At 34.8% G+C, this 17766-nt stretch overlaps 1 protein-coding gene across 6 annotated transcripts in view; it reads left to right on the top strand.

Annotated features, from left to right (window-relative positions):
* Positions 1-17766, top strand: part of LRRC4C (leucine rich repeat containing 4C) — a 603191-nt gene that overhangs the window by 477216 nt on the left and 108209 nt on the right. For all 6 annotated transcript variants that reach the window (XM_076344391.1, XM_076344392.1, XM_076344390.1 and 3 more), the window contains 2 exons: positions 12687-12772; positions 13816-13954. The gene's annotated coding sequence lies outside the window, so the exon portion shown is untranslated. The remainder of the gene's footprint in view (positions 1-12686; positions 12773-13815; positions 13955-17766) is intronic.

Raw genomic sequence — 17766 nt, 5'->3', positions numbered from 1 at the left:
AAATTTGGCTTTCTGACTTAGTTGTTGAAATGTTGCATGCTATGTGGAGATTATGGTTCCATAGCAAGATTTAGTTGCAGTTTATTGCTGGTTATTCTTGCCACACTACACTTCAGTGAAATTGAAACACAACACTTCTGACAAGGAGCAATGTACATGCAAGATCAGAAAAATGTCCTGAATGTTAAGTGCTTAGGCATTTACCTAGTCTTGCTAAACAGGCATATATGGACTGTAAAAGATTTGTGAATAACACTTTTTGTGACTTTAGTTGTGCAAGAAGCTGAAAATAAAAAACAGACGTGGAGCTTCAGAAAGCTGATTGTGAAAGACATAAATACTCCTTGCCTAATTGGATGCTCTAGGTGGTCACTAATTATTAGAATATAATTACTTTACATGCACATCATTCAGATATAGGAGTATTCGACATGTAGCCTGCTACTAACTTACCAATAAGAAGTCTTCTTTATCTCAGCAGATGAAATAGTCCTCTGTACAAAAGATTCATACAAGAACTATAGACTATTTAAATCTTCAGGTAGAACTTAAGCAGTTTGTAAATGGTTGCTAGGCCTTCTGTTGGGTTTCTATACCACTGCGAATTGTACTGAAGGGATAAATTAGGAACTTTGATAGTAAGAGTCCATGTTCAGATTAAATTTATTACATAGTTACTGAAAGACATACTGTATTCAGCACACAGTTGCCTTCAGTACACAGCACACAGTTGTCTTCATTGCTTTGGTGTTCAAATTAAAGAAAAAGCAGAGGATCCTAAAATTAGAGAATTAGCAAATTCTCATACAAATGTTTTTAGTACTTTGGAATCTCAGTGCTTTTCACTGAGATTATTAATTCTTCTGCTTAGAAATTTTTTTTTTTTTTGGGTGAGGAAGTGCATCTAATGTGAATATTTTCCACAGAAATCTTTTTGAATATGAAACAGAGCTGCTATGAACATAAGTAAGTGTCTCATTGTGTGAGGGTTGTATTTGGACTAGATCTTCCAAAAGTGAATGTACATTTGCAATTAGCTGTGACTCACAGAGCATTAAAACTCTGCAGTGAATTAGTTTAATTGTATATAAAACCCAAGAAAATGTAAAACTTAGAATAACTTTTCTAATAGCAGAAGAAAAGCTTTCCTCCTTCTTAGTTAAAAAGCCTCTGTTATGTTAACATTACCACATTAATCGAACAAACAGAAATCTTCAAAGGATTTATTTACAAAACTGCACTTGAAGTTTAAAGTCTCCCATCGACAGGAGGTTGGACTGAACCCTAACAAGTCTAAATGTTTCATTCAAGTAGTTCAAGAAATCTGGGATTTAGTAGGAAACTGAAGGATTTCCAAATGCAAGCCTAGGATGCTAAGTTATGTTTTTTGAATACCACAGCTCTCAATACCCTGACTGACCTTTGATTTGTGAGTTGGCTTTTACAAAATTTTAACTTCTAGTTTGAAAATAATATTCAGAAAGAGTCATTGGGATGAACTTGATGATTTTGCAATGAATTTATTGTTTAGGATTATAGGTACTGAAAGTAATGATTTAAATAGTAGTGCTTTTGAGAATTGCATAGAATGTAAGATATTCAGAATTCTTTTCCTCTGTGCTTTTTTGGGAAATAGTCCTTCCTTCCTTTTTATGTCAAGCACTCAGCAAGTGCCAATATCAGAAGTTTTTCATAACTGCCCACAGCAGCCTAGAATGGTGGAGTTTACAAGGATATATTTGTTTTCATTAATTCATTTTTCAAAGAAATCTACAAAATGGAAAACAGTTTAGACTTCAGTCCTGTACAGGTAGAGATGCGGCTTCCTCAGCTGATACCATCATAACATAGATGTGATGCCAATTGAATGTGATATATCATTTTTCTATATATGCCTGTGCAGATAGTATGACCTAAATGATATGTTCATGTTTTCTAGTTATTTTATGATCAATGATGATGTAATGAGTTGGGTAACAGTAGGTTAAGGCCGTTTGTATTTTCCACTTTCTCTCCACAGACATTTTACTTATTAAAATTCAGTTTTAGAGAGTATGTGCTCTTCATTCTATTTAGGATTGAAAGATTCATGTATTGTAAGTAAGTGCTGAAAAAGCTTGCACTGTAGGATGATACTCAGCACTAATGCTTTTATTAAACCCAGCAATATACTTTAAGAGATTTTCAAACAGGTTTTTTTTCTCCTAATAAAACCCATACAGGCATTTTCATGGGAATGACAAAGACATCGTTGCAAGTAATAGTTATTTGTACCTTGTCATGCATCAATATTGTCACTTTTCAAACGTAGCATGAAGAGTTGAAAATCATCAGTCTGAGTCATATACAGTGACATTTTTCTCTCCCATCTTCACTTTTTCCTATAATATATTTTACGTTTATTTCTCTCTTTTCTAAATTACTGATCCAAATTACAAATATGAAGAGATCTGGGTATCCAGAATGCATTGATCAGAAGATTAAGATGAGCAAGGATATGAATTTAAGCAACTATGATTAAAGGGGTGGTATGTGGTCTTTCATCCATGTAAGACCCAGTAGTGTTTAATACAGTTGCTTCAAATGATAAAAAGGAATGGAAACAAAACAAAGAAAAGTTAGATGGAAAATCATAATGTTAAGTACAGACAGAACCATTTGAATAATAAAATAATAGCTGTGTTGCTGGAATGACTTGACAGTTACTTAACACTGAATCTGACAAAGCATTGCAGAATATTATGTAGGAAATAACCCTGAAGTACTTGGGGATGTGGACAAAACATTTACAAACTGATCAACATTTTCAAAAGTAGTTTTTAAATGTGTACATGGCAATTTTGGCAAACTAATTTTTTATGAATAAGTTATTTTATAAGTGCAGATTGTGTATCTGATAATAATTAGGATATTGAGGTTATTGAAAGGGTTTACATTTTCACCTTTGAGTTTGTGCAAAGCTTCCTCATTTTGAAAGACACAAAACATGAGTGCATGCATTTTTTATGCGTAGATACAAAAATAATTGATCTTCTAACTTACCCCTTTAAATACAAAATCAAAAGGGAAAAGTATACTGTGGTCAAATTAAAATATTTTTTTCTCTCTTCTCTTCTTACTAAAAACAAACTTGAAAAAGTCATGTCAGACCAAAAGGAACATTTTGTTTGATCTGAAATACATTGTTATATTTTGTTCAGGATTTCTGAGTTTTTAATGAAATTTTAAATTCAACTTCAGAACTGAGCTATTACATATCATGGCAATGAGGAGAAAGAAGGTCTAGAAAACTGACATTTCAGAAAGAACTGAAACAACTGACATTGAAAAGAAGAGAAGAATGAGGGATGGAAATGGGGGAACAATAAAAGTTTTCAGCACATAAAAAGTTGTTGGAAACGAGAGTAATCCATGCTGACTGTGTGCAGGATACGTAGTGGGTTTACACTGTAGGAAATTTTTCCATGTTTAGTATTTAGAATCACTTTCAAATAAAGACACTGAAATATTGGACCATAAGATAGTGGGATAGCTATTACTGAATTCTTTCTGAACAAGTTAGAGTGCCTATCAAAAAGGATGACAGTTTACTTTGTGAGAGAGGTAGAGTAGTGAAAAAAATTACCTGCTGAAGGCCCTAATTTTCTAAATACAAAATAGGATAGATGGGTTCTAGAGCCAAGGTAAAGTCTATTTTTACACTCAAACCTTATAAACTTACTTTATTTCTAAATTTCAGTGTTTCTTTTTGTATTGGTATTCAAAGTACAAACCTGTTCTTAGTTTTGAAATTGTGAACAGACTGGTTTGTACTACCTCTCTCACCTGAAAATAATGATAATATATTTCTGCTTTTTACAGCCTCTCTTCAGACTCTCACAATATAAAACAGCAATGATTTTCCCACAGATTGCAAGAATGACTTGTTTTCCTTAAACAGCAACTATAATAAGATAAATTAATTAAACCAATGATGATCACTTTCAAGAGGCAAATAAACTGTTTATGGTCATGTGGGAGCCAGTCCGTGAGAATGAAGTGCAAGAATATCACAAAACCACTCTGAGCTAAATATTCTGAAATTTTTGCCAAGGGAAATGAATTGATTTTTCCCCTGGGACTTACTTCATGCAGATCATTAGAACATGGCCAGTCCAACAACTGGATGTGTGCAAATCAGAAGTTTTTTTCCAATTCTAGTGGCAAGGTGGCTATTTCTAAATTCAAGGGCAGGTTATTTTTTTGCACAGAGGGAAACAATTGCACGTTTATGAGATATCCTTAAATGTGTTTTCCCCCCAGCACCACATCTTTTTCATTTGAGTGGCAACTGAAGTTTGGTGAAGGGCTAAATGCAGCAATTAACTGTTCTTTCCAAGACAACGAAAGCACCAAGTGTGATTTAGAACAGCTGGATGTTGACCCTTTTTTGTATGTGAGTCAGCAGGAGAGGCAAGTGTGATCACAGAAGGTTTATCTCTGCTCCTTTTTACAGCCCCTTGAGCTTATGTTATGCAAATTAATGTAACTTTCATGCATGTGAAACATTTGCACTTCCCATTGGGAAATTCTGGGGAACCTAGGAAGGAAGGAAATATTCTTCCCTGCCTAGCCATCTTGTTACTAAGATAGCTACCACAGCTTTATAACTGTTATAGGCCATGCTTCCTATTTTGGTGTACATTTCAGACTTTCCCTTATAGTAAACTGCAACAGAATCTGACATAGACTAGAGTTTTTTTGGTATCATGCAGAGCACAAATTTCCTGGGCTTGATTCCACAAGTAAAATTGTGCTGGCTTTACAACTGTAAAGAAGCAGGTAGGACTTTACCTAAATGTTTCAGGGGAAGTATATACAACCCAGGGATGGCAACAGTTCAGCTCATAAAGTTTTACAGGGCAGCTTTCATTTGTGTTACTGTGGTAAAGATTGCAGATTCTCATATCTGGTAGATGGGCTAGTCTGTGTGGAAGGTTACTAAGCATGGACCTGTAGTCTTCAAAAGGTTTGGTTTCATACTAACAAAGAGAATGACTGAATTATTGAATTATTATATTATATATAATTAATATATATAATCTATATAATTAATATATATAATTATATATTATATAATATATTATTATATATATTATATTATATGAATTATTTTACTCTAATACAATATGGCTCTAAGACCCTGTTGCAGAGTAATTGTATGGCTCTTAACAGTGTCGTTGATAAAATGGTTTTGTTTTCAGTCTGAATTTGTGGCAAATTCACATGGCATTAGTATTTCTTCATTTTGTCTTGTACTTTTCTAGTAACTTGAGAATTATTCAAGGATTAATTGATTTGCATGTATCAGAATAAGGCTGGAAAATGTAGGAAATGCTTGCATATAATGTGTGCTTTATACAAATAGAAATGTTTGGAAAAGTCTGTGTGCTATCTTTTTTTCTCCTGCAAAGTGCCATTACATAGCAGCAGATTTGAGTGTCATTAGAGTGGTTATTGAGGGCAAGGAGAAAATCAAGTGTTGACTCATGTATTTGCTGAGTTCACCTGCAATAGGGGACATGAAAGTTCATTTATTTCTGTTAGCTGATTTGAACATTTTGGAACTTACAGTCAAGGTTACTGTGCAGTTTGTACAAGTTTGTGGTTACATATTCTTAAAGCTAGAAAGTTTTCTCCCCCAACCCCTGCAGTTGTCTTCTGTTGCTGTGAATGAAGCTGATTTTTTGCTTTAACTCATGCAGGTGCCAAGAACAATTAATGGAGGTCAGTTTATAATGATATGCATGCAAGTTAGTCTTGATTATTTTCTTCTGCAGCTGTGTTCTGGAGGAGGTACAGGACTGTGTTTTAGAGTTACGAAATTCTATCTTTTTTTTCTGTTGAGAATAATTAGTGATCAGTCTTGCTTTTTTTAAAGACCTCGTGCAAATTGTGATTCCATTAAGGGTTTTTATTAACTGTTATTTTGAGAGCTGAAGACAGCACATCCTAACACTTTAAATAAGCCATTTAGTATAAATCATGTACAATCCAGTAGGCATAGGCCAAAACACTGCTCTGCAATCTCACAGCTAGTCTTCCACAGGTCTCTGGTCATGTCTTACATACGGGGAAAAAAAGGCATACATAGCCAGAAGTGTATTCTGCTGCATTTTCCATTAGTGTCACCTCTATTGAAGCCTGTACAGAGAAAGGTCCTTGATGAAACAACATTAAATAAAAGATCCTTTTGGAGGTCTTTACAATACACAGTTGTTCTTGTAAACAGGTAATAAGAAATGAAACAATTGGGTATCCTTTTGTTCTAGTTTTCTAATCAGTTGGTTCTGTTTCAGTTTCCTTAATGCTATGATAGTGCTGTCAGGCAGCATAGAAAGACTTTGGCAGAGTGAGATATCTCTATTGCTTGTCTGAACTTTGGCACAAGAATGACAGTTGTCAGGAAATACCTCAATTTATATGCTGATCCCTAATAGAGTTTTCATGTCTTCTGATAATTTCATTTTCTCTTTCCTGATATGAAACCTGTTAAATTTTATCAGTATCTCCAAGTTATTTTCTCTAGGTTAATATTTAGAGCCATATTTGCACAGAAAATTATTCTTATTCTGCTTGTAAGGAGCAGACAAAGTAAGTGTGTGTGTATACACACATACATATGTATGTATAAAACAAGTAGGTGGAAGTATAGCTGACAGTCATTTTATATAGGTGAACAAATAATTCAGCTTTTCTAATTAAGGTAATTCTGACAAAGTCATTGTGTATACTTGCTTAAGCAAGTCAGGTAGGAACTGGCCAGTAATAGAAATATCTGAGAATTAATCTTTAGGACACATTTGGCCTCCCATTTCAATACACATGCACCACGCTTGGCCACAGACTATCTTACACTTTTTCTGTTTTTCCGAGTGTCATTTGAAAGCAGAATATTTTGATAACTTCAGTAAATCTATTTCTTAGTATATTAATATTCCAAAATTACCTATGACTGAATCTCATAGTTTCTATCATTTTATTTGGATTAAATCTTTTACTTTCTCAAGAAAAAGAAACATATTCTAGCTCACATATCAGTATATTAGAGAAACCTTTATATATTTTTTATCAAGATTAAAAAAAAAAAAGTGGCTGGATTTTGTCTTTCATGAAACTTCTTTTTAGCCTGACTTCTAATAATTCAGAAACATGTATCATGTCTAATAACAGCATAAATTTATGTAGGCCAGATTAGACCAGTTTCTTCTGGAATGATCCAACGTAATTTGAAATAGAAAATGCAGCTGCTTCTGAAACATTTAAATAATAGTTACACTGCAACAGTTATACTTTATGTGTATTTTAAAGACTGGAAGTTGAGATCAACTTTTCTATGTTGGATAATTTCGTTCCTTATAACTTCATTTTCAGTATTGAATATGTCCAGGACAGCAGGGAATCACAAGGAACAGCAGGATATCAATAAAACTCACAGAAAGTAACAAGACGTCCCACAATGCCCAGCTGATAATTTTGCATACTAGTCATCACTTCTCTTAGCTAATGTTGCTGGGATACTGGAGATACGGATGTTCTCTGTTCATTCTTAATTCCTTGATCCCTCCTTTTCTGTTTTTAGAGTTTCCTCTTCAGTATTTCCATTCTACATTTAAAAGTGTAATATTTCGTTCCTCATGAAACATTTCTAGTGCACAGATCAGCACAGCTGATGCTGGTTTTTCCTCTGACATCATGTAGTAGGTTCCCATTCAAGAGACATCGTATACCATCTTCGCGATGGGGAATTCAGCACCAAGGACAGCAAAGGCGGCGTTCCTAAGCCATTCCTCTCTCACGGTTAGCTCCCAGCCTTCGCATTAATAATAGGGGGAAAAAACACAAATACTGTGTGGATGGTTAAATACCATAACAGACTGGCCAGAGAGATTGTGGGCTCTTGTAGGTGTTCAAGTCTCCACTGGACGTGCCCTGAGCTACCTGCTCTAATTAGACCTGTTTTGAGCAGGAGACTGGACTGGATGACCACTGGAGTGCCCTTCCAACCAAAATTATGACTCTATGATTTACTTTGTCCCTTGTAAAGATTAATCAAAAAACCCCCCAAAAAACAGAATGCTGTTGACAGAGCATCACATACTGAAATAGTATATTTTCTCTCTCCTTTATTTGTCTTTAACTTGCTTGTTTGTTCCATAAAAAGTGTAAGGATGGGTTTTTTTAATACCAAGTTTTGCTAGGAGTCCTTGGATAACAATTCTGATTGTTATGAAAAATTAATAATAGGTGGTACAGGGCTTTTTGAAAGAAATGGATGTTAATGAAGATATGAATATATAAATGCTTTCTAGTTTTCAGTTTGATATTGATCCTGACCTTCCCATGCCACCTTTGTCAGCAGCCACATTGTCCTAAATTGCTAGCTTACTGTTGTTCTCAAATTATTCAGTGAGGTAAGAAATGGTCACACTGTGAGGATCATGCTTTGTGCTGCTTAGATGACTGAATTCCTGATCAAATTAGAAAGTTTAGTTCAGGTCCTTTGATATCACTGTCTTTTGTATAATGATAAAAAAATGACAGTGCAGTGGTTGAATTCTACTTATATGATTGTATTTTGCGTGCTAAAATTTTACAAGAAAGTGAACAGGAATGCCAATTATTGTCCTTGGTGTGAAAATTCTGTGTGGTACTACTGTGAATTATTTACCAGAAGTTATGAGGTGGGTACATTTTGGTGGTCTGTAAAATGGTTCCTCTGTGATGATTTTAGACACACTGTGATGAAAAGACCTGCATGAATACAACTTAATGAGTTTTTTTGTTAATTTAAAGATAATAATCTTACAGATTTTTATACTATAATATTACTAACAAATTGATATTATTGATAGGGGAGCATGATCATTAGCTCCTCTGTTAGTAGTTTCCCAGGAAATGCTCTGCACCTCAATCATTATTGCTCAAACTATTGCTCTAACAAGGAAGATTACAATGTGATTTGTATCCTGTTATCCACTATATTCTAAAAGAAGCATATTAGCATGCGTGAAGTCTAGATAATGTTTGGAAGTGCCGATACCAGCTGATAGAAGGTCTCATGCAGGGCTGGTTGCAATGGCACTACAATAATGCTTCCTGACCTGATAATTATGTTTGAGAATTATTTCTCTGAATTGCTGCTAAAGTCTGACTTCAAGTTTTTTTATTCTTGACTCCCAGTCAGACGTTTATTTAAAAAAAAAACAACAACCCCTAAAAAAAAACCCAAACCCAAACAAAACCAAAAACCCTAAACAGAGAGTGCTGCTGTATATGGGGAAAGAAGACAGAAAGAAGCAGAAAAATTGAAGAAGTTATCTCAGCCTTGCAATCATTTTAAAGACGGGGGGGTGGAAAATGAATTTGCTCATTGTGGTTTCATTTTCTGCAAATACCTGAGGAAGCAAATCTTAGTGGAAATAATGCATGTAAAGTTTTGTTCATGTAAGCTAATTTTCAAAGATATAAAAACTGTTTTTAATTACTTATAGTCATAACTTGAGATTTTCTTATTCAAGAAATTCAGACTACCTTGTCTAATTGACTCCTCTTCTGTTTTTTTGTGTGTATGTTTAAACCTGATGCCTCTATCTGATCTCCTTACTTTGCTGCCTTATTTCTTTATGTTCTTCCTGGGCGATTTTAAATTTTTATATTTATGCCTTCTCTGACCCTGCAGATTCTACCTTCTCTTATTAACCTTCTTTCTCAGTGCAAAGTGTTGTGCTGACACCCATACCCATACAACTGTTTGTGCATTTGACCTGTTCTTTGTTCAGATCACTTTCTTCAAGACTGATAGATGTGGTTGAATAATATTTAGTGAGTACTTTACACACAGAATTCTAACACCTTCTCAGGAAGCCTTTACAAATATGTCTTGATTTGTAATGAATGAATGTTGTTGGTTGTTAGTAACCAGTTGATGATCCCCTAGCTTGGGCTGCCAGATCCATTCCACAAGGAGCAGTGCTTGGATTGTGACAGAGGTATTTTCCCAAAATGACCTGTGCCTCTGCAGTCCCTCTCGGTGCAGTTCAGCACTGATAATGTGCATGCTCTCTACTGTGCATTATGACAGTCTGAGTGACACACCACGCAATGAATAATAATGTGTCACAGCTGCAAGTAGTTAGAGCTTCCCTCTCACTTCTAGCACCTTGCCTAACAAACTCCTCTACTCCCACACAGTTTTGTGACAAAGGACTGGGATATATTTATATACTTGCTCTCATTTAACCAAAGCAGAAATCCTTGCCATTCTACAGCTTAGCATACAAGGTCTTCATCAGCATAGTTGCCCTATAAATATCCCACTTAAATACCTTACAGAATCAAATCCTGAAGGTGGGCATGGGTATAATACAGGACTAGCCCCGAATAAACATCAGTCAGTTTGCTAAAGAAGGAATGTATAAGATGCAGGTGTTTGAAGTTTCCTGCAGCAAGGTAGGGAAGTGGTATCTCAGATGTTTTCTCTGTCTTTAATATTAGCATGTCCTGGAAATAAATTTGAATCTGTGAGTATATTGTCTAATGCATTTTCTCTCTGTGTAGAATCGCCCCAGTCATTATGACAAGTTTTTGTTTGTTTTGGGGTCTGAGGTTTTTTTACTGACCAGCAGCCTTAATGACTGACTCATAATCCTGCCATACACTGCCTCCCACCTAATACCATAGTGACAAGCTGCTGGTTTTCTTCCGTTGAAAGGAAGTAAGAAATAGAAATTAAGTCTTTCAAAAAATGAGATAGCCACCGATATCTTGGTATGATTAAGCTGACATGAATGGTGCTGACTACCTGTAAGAAATACTCCTTACCTCTGCAAGGTTACACATGGACTTTAAACATTTGGCACGTTATTTTCTGTTATATTAGTAAACAAACAATGTTCTTGTTTGAAAGGCTTTTAAAGATGGAGACATATGGGAGTTAGGTGATTAATGCACTTAGACAAAATCTGTAAATCACAGAATGTTCCAATCCACATGTTCAAACACCTAAATACTTTTTAAAATCTATCCTAGAGGCTTTGTTTGTAGAATAAAGTCAGGTTTAGTGATGGTTTGATGTTGTTTAGAAAAGTTTATATTGAAGAATTTCAGCAAGCTCAAGTTCTTATGTGAACAATAAGAAATTCTTATCTTAAACACGTTAATTTAATGGGAACAATGCCAATGCCACTCTGCCTACAAACAAGCAGAAAATCCTAGACTATCAAGTTCAAGGACCAGTCTACATCTACCTCTCATTCTAGTGTATTCTTTTGTAGATTTAACAAGCATATACTTCGCGATAGCTACAAGCTATAATATTTTAGAATAAATATATGACAAATTTTCTCTATGTTTTGTCACAGATGTTTGAAAAGTTCTTTTATGAAAATATCCATTCCTACAGTGTTTTGACCATTAAAAGTGCCAATGACATTTAAGCATTACCATATGTCATGATAAACATGTATGTACACAGATACATGTATGTATCTGTATAAAAGGCAGAAACAAACCAATCCTTGATTCTTATATCTGTGTTAGTCCTGCAGGAAATGAAACAGCTATTTCAATGTAATTCTGTGATTTTAATAACTATTTGAATTCTTAAGAGAATGTTAAGGGAAAATACTTGTATAAAAAAAAATCCATTTGGAACCATTTATTTATTGATTTTTATATCAATAAATATAAATTGATATATTGATATTTTCTCCCCCCCCCCAAGAAAATTGGGGGGAGGGGAAGTAATAATAATTAAAAAACCACAACAAATTATTAAAATAGTAGTAGTTTGATGTTATCAGTATTTTTGTTTTAAAACTAATTTGTCTTTAATTATCATATTTCTGGGGAAAGTTTTTAATGTGAAGTTGAAACAGCTTTATAACCTTAATTTTGGGAGAGATTGCACTAAATTTATACTTTGAACCTAAATATCTCTTCTCTTCTAAATTTCTCTTCCAGAAAAGGAATTCTACTAAAATGTATTGTATGTACTTTAGGACCACAGATGGTTAATTCCTGCTTCCGGATCTATGCCTTCATATATGGAGTTATTAAATGTGTTTTCCAAAAGTGATGATTCATTTTAGTTGGCTCATCTTTGGAGAACGCATTTTAAATGGGGCTGGATTTAACAAACATTGCTGTGCCTGCTTTTGAAAATAAGGCCCACTTGAAACATTTTAAATGAAAGCCCATAGCCCTTGACCTCCTGATTTTCACCAAATGTATTTGTGAGCAATTTTTGGAAAATTTGAAAACTTGAGCCTAGTATTCTAGTTTTCTTACTGTTACCCCTACTTATTGTCCAAAGACTATCAGTACTGTAAACTTTGATGCTAATACTACTTCTTATCTCTTAAATGTTAGGTATTTTTATTGGCATGTTGAAGATAATTTCCACCTACATGCACAAAGGAGTGTAAAGCAAATACAATTGTAAGGAAATGCAGTTTTGATCTAAGCTAGTGGAAAAGTGCAAGGAGAGACAAATAGTAAGTCTGAAAAACCCAAAAAAGCAATTGGTACAAGTGTTGACCAAATCCAGACTCCTGTGTATCACCTCTCTGTTTTTTTTTCCTACTCCCAAACAGTCCTATAATTGTGATGTGCAGCTTCTTAAAACAATGTTTCATTCCTTGCAGGTTTTTTATCCTCTTCATCACCAGAAATAGTCCCCTTAACAAGAATCTCTTCCCTAGATTTTGAAGATCAAATCTGATTCAGTAAGGTGAGTTTCAATTTAAAACTGTACCATACCCACTGGGAATGAAGTTTGGAGAGATGGTAGGAAAACTGAGTCTGAAGTATCATTGATTTTAAAAAATACACACTTTAAATAATCATTATTCTTGTCATCATTTTCACCAGTTGTGACTGACAGGATTTCTTAACTTCTTATCAGGATTTTTAACATGCAGTCAATAAAGAATGAGAAATCTTCTCAACCACAAGTTCCTTTTAGAACTTCTCAAAGGATCCTTTCCTAATGGGGACAAAGATATTTGTTTGTATTAAACCTGTTTCCTGTTTTTGTCTCCAAAATATAGAGTTACATTTTCCCTTGTAACCTTTCCAGGGTTTAAGTGCAAATCCAATGCGAATGGGTCTGGGCTATTCTTCCACTTATATTGCTCTATGAAATGAAAGTTGTGGAACTACCTATTACGGAATAATCCTGTATTCTCTTTAGAATTGACACCATAATGGATTAGACAGACTATTGGTCTGTTCTGGAGTGGCAGTAGCCAAGTAAATTCCAAAAGAATTTCAAGAGGCTCATTATTGTCTTAAAGTTTTTCATCCACCTCTTTAAGATGATACTGAAAGACAATTAGATATTTCACATTTCATATGCTCTTTAAACGATGTACAATTTTAATGGGAATGTGGAGATAGAAGGGAGAGCTGAAAACTGGGTGAGAAAATCCAGAGAAATCAAGGTGAAGATTGGTCTTTTAACTAACTTATACCATATTTCAGAGTACTTGTGAGTATAAATATGGTGCCTCCTGCCTTCATTCTTTGCTAGGTCCTAAATTGTTCCCTGACTTTTTCATCCATCTAGTTTGAGTTTACATCTGTCAAAGTACAGAAAAGAATGATAATGATTTAGAGGGGTGGGTTTTTACCCTCTCTGCTACCTTATATTTTTTTCTATTTGCTTTGCCTGGTGCAGTGCACATCATATGGTGGTTATGGTGTCACACAATCCAATTAATGGCGAGTCCATCCTGTTTAACACAGTAAGTAAGTATTATTTCCATTTTACAGGTAGGGTGACAGGCGTGCAGAGAAATCAAGCAATCTGTCTTGAGATCATGCAAAGACTCTGGAAATACAATACCAGTGAGTCCTGGCTATAATGCTTTTGATGTCCTCATCACTGGCCACAGTCCTGCAAGCATTCATGGTAAGAAAATAGGTTCTTATGTGTATTATATGCATCATAGTATTTCAATCCATTTGAATTTGGATAAATCTAAAAAAAAAAGTTTCTTTTGTTTTCCAATGGCCAAGGATAAACCATTAGTGATTTAAGAAGAAAAAAAAAGAAAAAAAAAAGGTTGAAAAAATTCACTATAAAAAGTACATGGGTTTTTTTCATATTGACCAATAAGGGCTAAGTGGAAATTCATCTGATATGTAAAAATGATGTCCAGATTTTGGGTATAGAGGATGCTGAAGATATTTTGTTGAAGTAATTTATTTAGAAAGTTATAAGTACCTGAAAATAGATCTTGAAAATGAAAGTATCTCCTTGACTAATGTTATTTTGTCATGAACTTTTTTTTTTCCATTCTAGCAATTATCTCTATCAATGATCTCTTTGCATACAACATCTCTTTTCCTCCCCAATTTATTGAAAGCTATAACTTTCATTGGGATCTTGCATGGTTAAAGCAAGCCATTATCCTTTTTGCGATGAAAATTTAGAAATATACTGTTACTTTTTCCTTGGCTCAGATGTTAAACTGAAGGTCTTTTCCCCATACCAGCATTTCACTTTGAATGTATGCTAAACATGAAGACAAGGTAGAACAACATGGCCGCTAGGTTGTTTCTCAGTAATGTTTTGAAGCATATGTAGTTAAGATTTTATTTTCAATAAATGCAAACTGTATTTTCCAGTCACAATAACGCCACAGGAGAAGAAATTAAAATGTCTGATACATTCATTTCTATGTCAGAGTATCATACTCTTGCTATTTAAAAATCACTGAAGAAAAAAAATACTGTCACACTGTAAAGATATTATTTCCAAAGTGATGCATCATTCATGTCCAAGACTAGTTGTCTATATTTTTAAATTTTACGTTCTTAAAAATTCAATTTAAAAGAAACAGTCCTTCTTTTTCACTCTACTGACATTTTCCAACCTAACTGATTCTATGATTCTATGATTTACAAAACCAAATACATATTAGATGGGGCATGAATATAAAAATGAAGGACCATGCTCTACTCTCATCTAAACCTGTGTTAATCTGGAGACACTCCATTGAAATCAGAGTTATTCCTCCCTGTGGAGTGAATGTACAACAGTTTAATGTCAGTGGCACTCAGTCCTGGAAAGGAAAGAATTTGTCTAGATTCGAATTCTAAGCCTGAAATTAGTGCCATCGGAAAATGGCAGGATTCAGGCCATTTTTCTCAGGACTGTTTTAGAGTGAAAACACTTGAAATTTTGTTCTAAGCCATTTTGTGAGTCAGCTTTTTTTAACGTTGAATACAGTAGTTAATTTCAGTCAAAAATGTTCACATTTTATAGGAAGTTGAAAAATATGACCATTGCCAAGAACTGGAAATTGGAACAGAAAAATACAAAATCTTCTTTATTATTATTATTAATAATAATAGTATTGCACAGCTTTTGTTCTTTGCTAGGGTTACTACCCATAAAGATCATGCTTTGCAATTTGAATTTGTCATAGGATAGGGGTTTTGACATGCACTTCTTCCTAATCTGGACTAATTAAAGTAAAAATTGGAATAGGATGTGAAAATTAGTACTGAACAGCTACACGGCTACTGTTACAGCAGAGATTAAATGTGCCCTGTATTTCAGGGAACATATCTATAGTCTATTTCTAACCAAATGAAGGTGAGTTAACAGTGTTTTTGAACAAATGCATTTGTGTGTGTGCATGTTGTGAGGAGCTGTTTGTGACTCAGAAACAGAAAATGCTTGTCCTTCATTGTTTTGGGAATTACTGTAGCAAAAAAGTTAGACTGAAGATTAATGTTCATCTTCAAGATGCTGAACTCACAGACAGAGTTTGGAATGGAAGTTAAAATTTAAAATCACATGAAAAAAGATGCTCTGTAAAATTGTGGTCTTATTTAAGTCAGCAGAAATTTTGTCATTGACCTCAGCGGAACCAGAATTCTTCTGATGGGTACAAAGGAAGCTTTTGCTTTTTTTAATATGTAGTTACTTTTGTGAATATGTGTATACTTTTAAGGTTTAACACTCTAACTCTATTAAATGTTAGGTACCCTAAAGTCATGCTACAATAAACTTAAAAGTGATTACCAACCCTAAAGAGTAAGCTCTTGATAGGGACATAATTTCATAAATGTTCTGACACTAGCTGTATATATATATATATATATATAGGTCCTAGTCAGAATTGTAACACAACAGTCCCAAGAGCAAAGTTAGGAAAAGTTTAACTTTTTTTGTTAGTGGTTTGTCTTTTTCATTTTTTTTTTTACTCAGAACAGCATTTGTTTTAGAAAGAAATCTTCTATGCTAGTTCTGAGTTGAATGCTAGGCACAGAATTCTCCTAGGCACACAGGTAAATAAGAGAATGTGAGAGCAGTTTAGAAAAAATAATTTTACCAAGTAAGTATAAGGCTTCTTACTTTCCTTCTATGTAAATACTTTTACAAACTATTAAATTAAAGGATCATAGAATGGCTGAGGGTGGAAGGAACCTCTGAAGGTCATCTGGTCCAACCCAAGCAGGGCCACTTAGAGCCAATTGCCCAGAACCATGTCCAGATGACTTCTAAATATCTCCAAGGGGGAAGACTCCACCACCTCCCTGGGCAACCTGTGCCAGTGCTTGGTCACTCTCATAGTAAAAAAGTGTTTTCTGATGTTCAGAGGAAACCTCCTGTGTTTCAGTTTCTGGTCCTGTCACTGGGCACCACTGAGAAGAGCCTGGCTCCATCCTCTTCGCGTATTTGTAGACATTAATAAGATTCCCCCTGAGTCTTCTCTTCTCCAGGCTAAACAGTCCCAGCTCTCTCAGCCTTTCCCCATACGAGAGATGCTCCGGTCCAGATCATCTTCATGGCCCTTTGTTGGACTCTCTCCAGCCTGTCCATGTCTCTCTTGTACTGGGGAGCCCAGAACTGGACACAATACTCCAGGTGTAGCCTCACCAGTGCTGAGTAGAGGGGAAAGATCACCTCCGTTGACCTGCTGGCAATGCTTTGCCTAGTGCAGCCCAGGATACCATTAGCCTTCTTTGCAGCAAGGGCACGTTGCTGGCTCATGTTCAGCTTGGTGAATTGGTTGTCTCTGCTGTAATGGAAACACTGACAATATGGAATTCAGTTCCGTAAGCAGAAATTCTAGAAAGTCTTTCTCGACAGCAAGTTGCTTTTCAGTGATGGATTGTTAACATAGAAGATGAAAATTTGTAGAACAACTGTAGAACAATTCTAAACTTGTCCTGTTAACCTGACTGGACAATGAACATACAGAAGTTCTGAGAATATGGTTCCTTTCAAATGTAAACAACTTAACGGAGACCACCATTCAGTTCCATCTTTACCAGAAACAATAGATATTATGATATTATGCAGAGATGACTTTATTGAACAGTCACTTAAACTTCCGTGTGCCAAAATCACATGTGCTGTGGTTTTACCCAGATTTTCCTGAAAGGAGGATATATTTTCTTTTATTTCTTCCAAGCCTCTGTGACCCAATAGAAATTACCTATGAAATAAAATTTCTCACTAGAACTGTAAACATCAGAACAAAAATATGTGAAAATTAATAAATGAGGCAATACTATCATCAGCTGCTAATTTTGATGGTTATGCAACTGATTTTAGTGTTTTTCATATTAAAATAATTGAACAATAATCAGTGAAATCACATTGATTAGTGAGCTTGATCCTAGACCCGTGCAGTCAAAATTACATTTGTCAGCATTTTTTGTTCCCTTTTGAAAGTAGTAAGCTATAAGAGGATTCAAGTACTG

Source organism: Aptenodytes patagonicus, chromosome 7 (assembly GCF_965638725.1).
Source record: "Aptenodytes patagonicus chromosome 7, bAptPat1.pri.cur, whole genome shotgun sequence".
Classification (NCBI taxonomy): Eukaryota; Metazoa; Chordata; class Aves; order Sphenisciformes; family Spheniscidae; genus Aptenodytes; species Aptenodytes patagonicus.
Note: the sequence above shows the minus strand (reverse complement) of the source record. Positions and strands in the feature narration are given on the sequence as shown.